Below are 9,621 nucleotides of genomic sequence, written 5' to 3'. Positions count from 1 at the left end.
GTTTTGCCGCTCAACATTTACGGTAACACCACAGGCTTAATACTCAACACCAAAATGAAAACTAAGTCTCAAAAGTTTAAGGGGACTGTCCTCTATTACCTAGGTTTCAAATATTCAAACACCAAAATAAATTTCAAAAGTTATGAGCATTTGAAGTTTTTTCTGCCATCATTTTTGTGATTTCAAGACTTTACGGTAACAGCACAGGCTTAAAACTCAACACCAAAATAAAAACTAAGTATCAAAAGATTGAAGGGACTGTCCTCTATTACCTAGGTTTCAAATATTCAAACACCAAAATAAATTTCAAAAGTTATGAGCATTTGAAGTTTTTTCTGCCATCATTTTTGTGATTTCAATACTTTACGGTAACACCACAGGCTTAATACTCAACACGAAAATGAAAACTAAATCTCAAAAGATTGAGGAAACTGTTCTCTATTATCTAGGTTTCAAATATTCAAACACCAAAAAAAATTTCAAAAGTTATGAGCATTTGAAGTTTTTTCTGTCATCATTTTTGTGATTTCAAGACTTTACGGTCACACCACAGGCTTAAAACTCAACACCAAAATGAAAACTAATTCTTAAAAGATTGAAGGGACTGTCCTCTATTACCTAGGTTTCAAATATTCAAACACCAAAATAAATTTCAAAAGTTATGAGCATTTGAAGGTTTTCTTGCCATCATTTTTGTGATTTCAGGACTTTACGGTCACACCACAGGCTTTAAACTCAACACCAAAATGAAAACTAAGTCTCAAAAGATTGAAGGGACTGTCTTCTATTATCTAGATTTCAAATATTCAAACACCAAAATAAATTTAAAAAGTTATGAGCATTTGAAGGTTTTTTGCCATCATTTTTGTGATTTCAAGACTTTACGGTAACACCACAGGCTTAATACTCAACATCAAAATGAAAACTAAGTCTCAAAAGATTGAGGGGACTGTCCTCTATTACCTAGGTTTCAAATATTCAAACACCAAAATAAATTTCAAAAGTTATGAGCATTTGAAGTTTTTTCTGCCATCATTTTTGTGATTTCAAGACTTTACGGTAACACCACAGGCTTAATACTCAACACCAAAATGAAAACCAAGTCTCAAAAGATTAAGGGGACTGTCCTCTATTACCTAAGTTTCAAATATTCAAACACCAAAATAAATTTCAAAAGTTATGAGAATTTGAAGTTTTTTCTGCCATCATTTTTGTGATTTCAAGACTTTACGGTAACACCACAGGCTTAAAACTCAACACCAAAATGAAAACTAAGTCTCAAAAGATTGAAGGGACTGTCCTCTATTACCTATGTTTAAAATATTCAAACACCAAAATAAATTTCAAAAGTTATGAGTATTTGAAGTTTTTTCTGCCATCATTTTTGTGATTTCAATACTTTACTGTTGGTTTGAATAAAAGAGTTTACATCTTGTTGATTGAACTTTATTCCACACACCAGGTTCTGTCTTATACTCACACGTAGGGCAATACAATTTACCAATATTACACACTATTATACACAGTACCTTAGTGACAGGAGAAACAGAGAGATAAGAAGCTAGTGGCGAGCTTGACAGAAACGAGGAGGGGAATTGGGGTGGATGCTAAACAGCATCCCAACTGACGGGTGTGGGTTTTGCCGCTCAACACTCTCCCTCAAAACAAACAAACGGAAGATGGATTTATTCAAAAAGGGTCGAGATTTTGCTACTTAATCGGTGAGTTTTCTCACTCCAATTCTGTAACGCAGTTTGGTGAATCTAGGGCCAGGAAGGGGTTTGGTCAGTATGTCCGCGAGTTGATCTTCAGTGGGTATGTACTTTATTTCAATTTTACCTTCGTTGACCTTCTGGCGTGTGTAGTGGTATCTGACGAGGATGTGTTTTGTGCGCTGGTGGTATTCAGGGTTGTAGGACAGCCGTACTGCGCTTTGATTGTCGCACATGATTGGAATCTTTAGTTGTTCGACGCCGGTGAAATCTTCTTGAAGTCGGCATAGGAAGACGATGGATTTCGTGCCTTCGCACAGGGCAATGTACTCGGATTTTGTGGTCGATTGTGCGATATCGGGCTGTTTCTTGCTGAACCACGCTACAGGGCCACCATGCAGAAAAAAGATTCCTCCAGAGGTTGAACGGCAGTCATCTCGATCGCCGGCGAAGTTAGCGTCGGTGTATCCGACGAGTCCACTTTGGCTTCCACCTAGCCAGATTCCATAGTCCTTGGTGCCGACGAGGTAGGAGAAGATTTGAGACACAGCGTTCCAGTGGGACTGATTTGGGTTCTGGCAATATTTCGATACCTGTCCGACGGCGTATGCAATGTCCGGTCTAGTCATCAGTGCGACGTAGAGGAGGGCGCCGACTGCTTCACGGTAGGGGTACGGAAAGGCAGTCTTCTCTCCCTCGCCCTTTGAGACGTTGTCTGATGCAAGATGGACACTTGGGTCGGCCGGGATCAACTTCGGGGGAAGCTCCGACATTTTGAAACGTTTACACAGTTTCTCAACCATGTGTGATTGGGACAGGAAAATCCTTCTCGTTGCGCGGTCGCGGTGGATGTTCAAGCCAACATAGCGGGTTGGTGGTACCGAACTGATCGTGAAATTGTTGCCCATGTGCGTTGCGATGTCTACGAGAACTTCCTTTCTGGTACTTGCGACAAAACTGTCGTCGACGTGAGTTATGACTATAGTTAACTCATCTCCAGTTCGCCGGATGTATATGCACCGATCTCCATCGCAGCTTTCTAGTCCAAATTTGTGCATTACTTTGTCGTTTTCTTTAAAAAATAGAAGAGGGGCTTGTCTGAGTCCGTAGAGGGATTTTTCAAGTAGACAAACATCGTTCTCCCTTCCTTTCACGACGAAACCTTCTGGTTGCTTCATATAGATGATCTTGTCTAGTTTGGCGTATAGGAAAGCGGTCTTGATGTCGAATTGTGCAACTTCCATGTTCCGGAAGGCGATCTCGGTGAGGGCTGCTTTAATTGATTCGTGGTGCGGTACTGGAGAATAGAGTTGGTCGTAGTCTCTCCCTGGTTGTTGTGCACAGCCGACTGCTACTAGTCTTCCTTTGTATCTTTCTTGGATGTTGTCATACGCGGGCTTAACTTTTCCAATCCATTTACAGTTCAATGGGGTGCATCCTGGGGGAGGGGTAACTAGTCTCCAGGTTTTGTTTTCGATTAGGGAGCTGTACTCTTCCTCAAAGGCTTTCATCCACTTCTCCGCTTGATCGGATTTTAGTGCCTCCTTGTAGCTTTGGGGCTCGAATGATTCGGTGAACAACGCTGAGAAATGGCCATTTTTGAACTCGTTGATTGTAGCGGTGAGGCCAAGTGATCTTCGGAATTCTTCATACCTTGCGGTGTATTTGTGCGAACGAGTCGTTCGACGGAGGTTTTCGGCATCGTTGCCTTGTGGAGCAGTCGGTTGGGGCTCAGGAGCTGTAGCAGGAGGTTCTTGGGGCAAGCCATGCTCTGCATTTTCGTCTGCTGGTGCAGTGTCTTCTTGGGCTGGATCTTGTTGGTGGAGATCTTCTTCCATCGGTTCTGTGGCCGGATTTTCTGACACGTGTTGCTCTTCTTCAGCGGGAGTGTTTGATTGGCTATTGCATTCCTGTAATGTTTGTATAATAGAAGGCCAAAAAAAATGAACGGTTGAAAAAGCAATTGGTAAAGGAAGAGATTTTGTACCGTTGGTAAACCGAGAATTTTCGATGCTAGTAGATATGTATTAATTAGATTGTGTTGAGACTGCCTTGTTGCGTGAGGATCGGAGTCCTCTTTAAAGTCACTGATGAGTAAATTTTCATCAAACGTAACGTCACGGCTTAGGATTATTTTTCTCGTGACTGGATCCCACAGCCTCCATCCTTTGGTTTCTTCGCCGTATCCAACTAGCCAGCACGGAATACCTTTTGGATCTAGCTTTCTGTGTTTGGCTTTGGGGATGAGTGGGTATCCACGGCAGCCAATGATGCGGAGATGACTGATGTCCGGCTTCTGGTCAAAGAATAGCTCGTGCGGCGTTTTTGATGACGAATTGGATGATGATGAACAGGACAGGGTGCGATTCAGGACATAGACAGCACTTCTCAAAAACTCTCCCCACAGTTCTAGGATTGAGTGATCAGCTTTCTTGAATAAGTTTGTAAATTTGTTCGTTCTCATATACATCATGCTTCGGGCAGATTCCATCGCTGTGCGATTAACGCGCTCGGAGACTCCATTCTGCTGGGGGGTGTATGGGTTGGTGATCTGATGCACAATCCCTTCTGAAGCGAAGAAATCGTTGATGGCGTCGTTATCGTATTCTTTTCCACCGTCTGTTCTGACGATTTTTACGTTTCGATCGGTGGCTCGTTTGACGAATGCAATAAATTTCATGAGAAGTTTAGTGGCGTCGGATTTCTTTTTCATGCAAACGACAGATGTCCAGTTTGAGAAGTCGTCCTTGAACACGACGTAATAGATCTCGTTGTTGGGAGTTGGAACCGGTACTTCTCCTATGTCAGAGTGGATGATCTGGCCAACGCAGGTTGATTTTGTTGTGCTGGAGCAGAATGGCGATCTACATGATTTCCCGAATATACATCCTTCACAGGGGGTATGTTTGGTGCTGGGGTCAAGATTGAGGCCGGTGACGGCATTAGATCTTGACATTTTGAGAATAGCTGCATTGTTCAGGTGGGCTAACCGTTGGTGGATGAGTGACAGCGGGAGAAGACGATTCGACCTTGTGGCGACGATGGCTGTTGAACAGTCTTCAAAAGAGTTTGTGGCAGTTACATTAAGGTGGTATAGTGATTTTCCAAGTCTCTTCCCAGACATGACTTCAATGCCGTTCTTCACGAAAGTTGCTCCATCTTTTGCAAAATGGGCTTCGATACCGTGATCAGTTGCGATGCCAACCGAAAAAAGGTTAGTTCCCAGGTCTGGGACAAAAAGGACTTCATGTAGTGTGCCGGCTTTGCTTTCTCCATTGATGTAGGAGACTATCGGGACGGTCCCGACACCAAGGGCCTTAACTTGGACGCCGCCGATTCCGTTTACGGTCCAGGAGTCAGAGATTTCTTCAAATGAGGTGAAGTAGGATCGTTGGTTTGTCATGTGGTGTGATGCACCTGTGTCGGCGTACCAGTAGCTAGGCTTTCGAGCGAGAAAACAAACGGAGGATAGGGCTGCAAACGACTCCTTTGAGTTGTCGTTGTTGTTGTCGTCGTGTTTGGAGTCACGGTTTCGGTCAAATTTGTTGCCTCTGGCTTCTCTCCTCTCGTCACTTTTTCTGTCGTAGCAGTTGATGGCTTTGTGGTTGGTCCTACCACAGATGAAGCAGCCTCGGTCTCTATTTCCGCTCCTTCCTCCTCGGTGGTTGTCGCGGTAGTTGCGTTGGTTTGGTCGGTTGTCTCGATGACGGCTTGATTGACCTCGAGAATCATCACGGTAGTTTTGTCTGTTGTCTCGATAGTTGGAGTTGTTGTTACGTGGGTTGTAGTCTCGTTTCGGGTCTTTGCTGTGGGCAGCATTGGCTACTGCCTCTTTCTGCACTCTGTTCGGGTGGGATGCGAAGAACGCAACATCAACGGGGTCGGCCTGACCGTTGTTGAGTGATTTCGATCTAAGTTCTTCAGTGACTAATCTGGCAGTTAAGTTTACCAGATTCCTCTCGGCCGATGGAACGCTGTCCCACACTGACAGGAAATGCCTGAAACTTGGCGGCAACGTTTGTAGAATTCTCACAATCAGTGCCTGTTCAGATACGTGGCATTCTATGCTGTTTAATTCGTCTGCCATCATTTTCAGTCTGTTTATGTGTGCCATTACAGAGTGATCTAGGAAAGAGAATAGTTAACTCCGATACTAGGTTGATGCTGCTTGATTGTGTGACATTACCAGGGTCCATTTTGTACAGCTGAAACTTTCCGAGCAGGAAATCAGCATTTGCTATGGCCACTTGAGCATACTGTAGTATGAGCCTGTTCCACATCTCGTTAGAGCTGCCTGACCCTTCGAGTGCAACTTGTAAAGACGGTTCGATGTTGTAGAAAATGATTCCTTGTGCGTTAATGTCCTTGTCTATCCATGTGTCGATTTCATTCTGGTTGGTAATCACAGTGACCTTCACTCTTTCTACCTCCATTTCTTGACATACCTGAAAGTAGAGAGACAGAAAAGATCGTATGATCATATTGTTCGGCTGTCTGCAAATTACATTAAGCATGTTCGCACATAAATCATAAGTTCCTTTCATACACACTCGATCGGTTACCTGTGAGTCTAGAGTCACAGTCCGTGTGTAGACAATCAACAATTTTCTTGTACACATTCAATCAGTTACCTGCGATTTGGTATCACAGTCCATGTGCAAACTCAAAAAATTTCTCGTACACATTCAATCAGTTACCTGTGATTTGGTATCACAGTCCATGTGCAGACTCAAAAATTACTCGTACACATTCAATCAGTTACCTGTGATTTGGTATCACAGTCCATGTGCAGACTTAAAAATTACTCGTACACATTCAATCAGTTACCTGTGATTTGGTATCACAGTCCATGTGCAGACTCAACAGTTACTCGTACACATTCAATCAGTTACCTGTGATTTGGTATCACAGTCCATGTGCAGACTTAAAAATTACTCGTACACATTCAATCAGTTACCTGTGATTTGGTATCACAGTCCATGTGCAGACTCAAAAAGTTTCTCGTACTCACATGTGGTTCACAGACCAAGAGAAAAAAGTTCTAGTTGAAACATCTTATGTAATTACCTCATTTGGTTTCCTGTCGTAACCCAGGACTATCCCATCCAGTTTCTTTTGCTTCAGTTTCAGCATGACTGCAAATTTCCATTGCGGGAAATTCACTCCATTGAATTTGGTGAAATCACGTTTGCCCTCGGAATTCTCTGCCATTTTTGTATTTAATCGTGTGGGCGTCAGCCGGGCCCATAACCTGTTGGTTTGAATAAAAGAGTTTACATCTTGTTGATTGAACTTTATTCCACACACCAGGTTCTGTCTTATACTCACACGTAGGGCAATACAATTTACCAATATTACACACGATTATACACAGTACCTTAGTGACAGGAGAAACAGAGAGATAAGAAGCTAGTGGCGAGCTTGACAGAAACGAGGAGGGGAATTGGGGTGGATGCTAAACAGCATCCCAACTGACGGGTGTGGGTTTTGCCGCTCAACATTTACGGTAACACCACAGGCTTAATACTCAACACCAAAATGAAAACTAAGTCTCAAAAGTTTAAGGGGACTGTCCTCTATTACCTAGGTTTCAAATATTCAAACACCAAAATAAATTTCAAAAGTTATGAGCATTTGAAGTTTTTTCTGCCATCATTTTTGTGATTTCAAGACTTTACGGTAACAGCACAGGCTTAAAACTCAACACCAAAATAAAAACTAAGTATCAAAAGATTGAAGGGACTGTCCTCTATTACCTAGGTTTCAAATATTCAAACACCAAAATAAATTTCAAAAATTATGAGCATTTGAAGGTTTTCTTGCCATCATTTTTGTGATTTCAGGACTTTACGGTCACACCACAGGCTTTAAACTCAACACCAAAATGAAAACTAAGTCTCAAAAGATTGAAGGGACTGTCCTCTATTATCTAGATTTCAAATATTCAAACACCAAAATAAATTTAAAAAGTTATGAGCATTTGAAGGTTTTTTGCCATCATTTTTGTGATTTCAAGACTTTACGGTAACACCACAGGCTTAATACTCAACATCAAAATGAAAACTAAGTCTCAAAAGATTGAGGGGACTGTCCTCTATTACCTAGGTTTCAAATATTCAAACACCAAAATAAATTTCAAAAGTTATGAGCATTTGAAGTTTTTTCTGCCATCATTTTTGTGATTTCAAGACTTTACGGTAACACCACAGGCTTAATACTCAACACCAAAATGAAAACCAAGTCTCAAAAGATTAAGGGGACTGTCCTCTATTACCTAAGTTTCAAATATTCAAACACCAAAATAAATTTCAAAAGTTATGAGAATTTGAAGTTTTTTCTGCCATCATTTTTGTGATTTCAAGACTTTACGGTAACACCACAGGCTTAAAACTCAACACCAAAATGAAAACTAAGTCTCAAAAGATTGAAGGGACTGTCCTCTATTACCTATGTTTAAAATATTCAAACACCAAAATAAATTTCAAAAGTTATGAGTATTTGAAGTTTTTTCTGCCATCATTTTTGTGATTTCAATACTTTACTGTTGGTTTGAATAAAAGAGTTTACATCTTGTTGATTGAACTTTATTCCACACACCAGGTTCTGTCTTATACTCACACGTAGGGCAATACAATTTACCAATATTACACACTATTATACACAGTACCTTAGTGACAGGAGAAACAGAGAGATAAGAAGCTAGTGGCGAGCTTGACAGAAACGAGGAGGGGAATTGGGGTGGATGCTAAACAGCATCCCAACTGACGGGTGTGGGTTTTGCCGCTCAACACTCTCCCTCAAAACAAACAAACGGAAGATGGATTTATTCAAAAAGGGTCGAGATTTTGCTACTTAATCGGTGAGTTTTCTCACTCCAATTCTGTAACGCAGTTTGGTGAATCTAGGGCCAGGAAGGGGTTTGGTCAGTATGTCCGCGAGTTGATCTTCAGTGGGTATGTACTTTATTTCAATTTTACCTTCGTTGACCTTCTGGCGTGTGTAGTGGTATCTGACGAGGATGTGTTTTGTGCGCTGGTGGTATTCAGGGTTGTAGGACAGCCGTACTGCGCTTTGATTGTCGCACATGATTGGAATCTTTAGTTGTTCGACGCCGGTGAAATCTTCTTGAAGTCGGCATAGGAAGACGATGGATTTCGTGCCTTCGCACAGGGCAATGTACTCGGATTTTGTGGTCGATTGTGCGATATCGGGCTGTTTCTTGCTGAACCACGCTACAGGGCCACCATGCAGAAAAAAGTTTCCTCCAGAGGTTGAACGGCAGTCATCTCGATCGCCGGCGAAGTTAGCGTCGGTGTATCCGACGAGTCCACTTTGGCTTCCACCTAGCCAGATTCCATAGTCCTTGGTGCCGACGAGGTAGGAGAAGATTTGAGACACAGCGTTCCAGTGGGACTGATTTGGGTTCTGGCAATATTTCGATACCTGTCCGACGGCGTATGCAATGTCCGGTCTAGTCATCAGTGCGACGTAGAGGAGGGCGCCGACTGCTTCACGGTAGGGGTACGGAAAGGCAGTCTTCTCTCCCTCGCCCTTTGAGACGTTGTCTGATGCAAGATGGACACTTGGGTCGGCCGGGATCAACTTCGGGGGAAGCTCCGACATTTTGAAACGTTTACACAGTTTCTCAACCATGTGTGATTGGGACAGGAAAATCCTTCTCGTTGCGCGGTCGCGGTGGATGTTCAAGCCAACATAGCGGGTTGGTGGTACCGAACTGATCGTGAAATTGTTGCCCATGTGCGTTGCGATGTCTACGAGAACTTCCTTTCTGGTACTTGCGACAAAACTGTCGTCGACGTGAGTTATGACTATAGTTAACTCATCTCCAGTTCGCCGGATGTATATGCACCGATCTCCATCGCAGCTTTCTAGTCCAAATTTGTGCATT

General features: G+C 42.6%; 1 long non-coding RNA gene across 1 annotated transcript; it reads right to left on the bottom strand.

Annotated features, from left to right (window-relative positions):
• Positions 1 to 6,030: 6,030 nt before the first annotated feature.
• On the bottom strand, positions 6,031 to 7,196 carry LOC124341953. Its single transcript, XR_006918682.1, has 3 exons — positions 7,041 to 7,196; positions 6,780 to 6,963; positions 6,031 to 6,157 (listed from the first exon to the last, which is right to left on the bottom strand). It is a non-coding gene; the product is annotated as an uncharacterized LOC124341953 (long non-coding RNA).
• Positions 7,197 to 9,621: the final 2,425 nt, after the last annotated feature.

The sequence above is a fragment of the Daphnia pulicaria genome, chromosome 6 (assembly GCF_021234035.1).
Source record: "Daphnia pulicaria isolate SC F1-1A chromosome 6, SC_F0-13Bv2, whole genome shotgun sequence".
Taxonomy (NCBI): Eukaryota; Metazoa; Arthropoda; class Branchiopoda; order Diplostraca; family Daphniidae; genus Daphnia; species Daphnia pulicaria.
The sequence above is the reverse complement of the archived record's forward strand: the minus strand, read 5'-3'. Positions and strand labels throughout refer to the sequence as shown.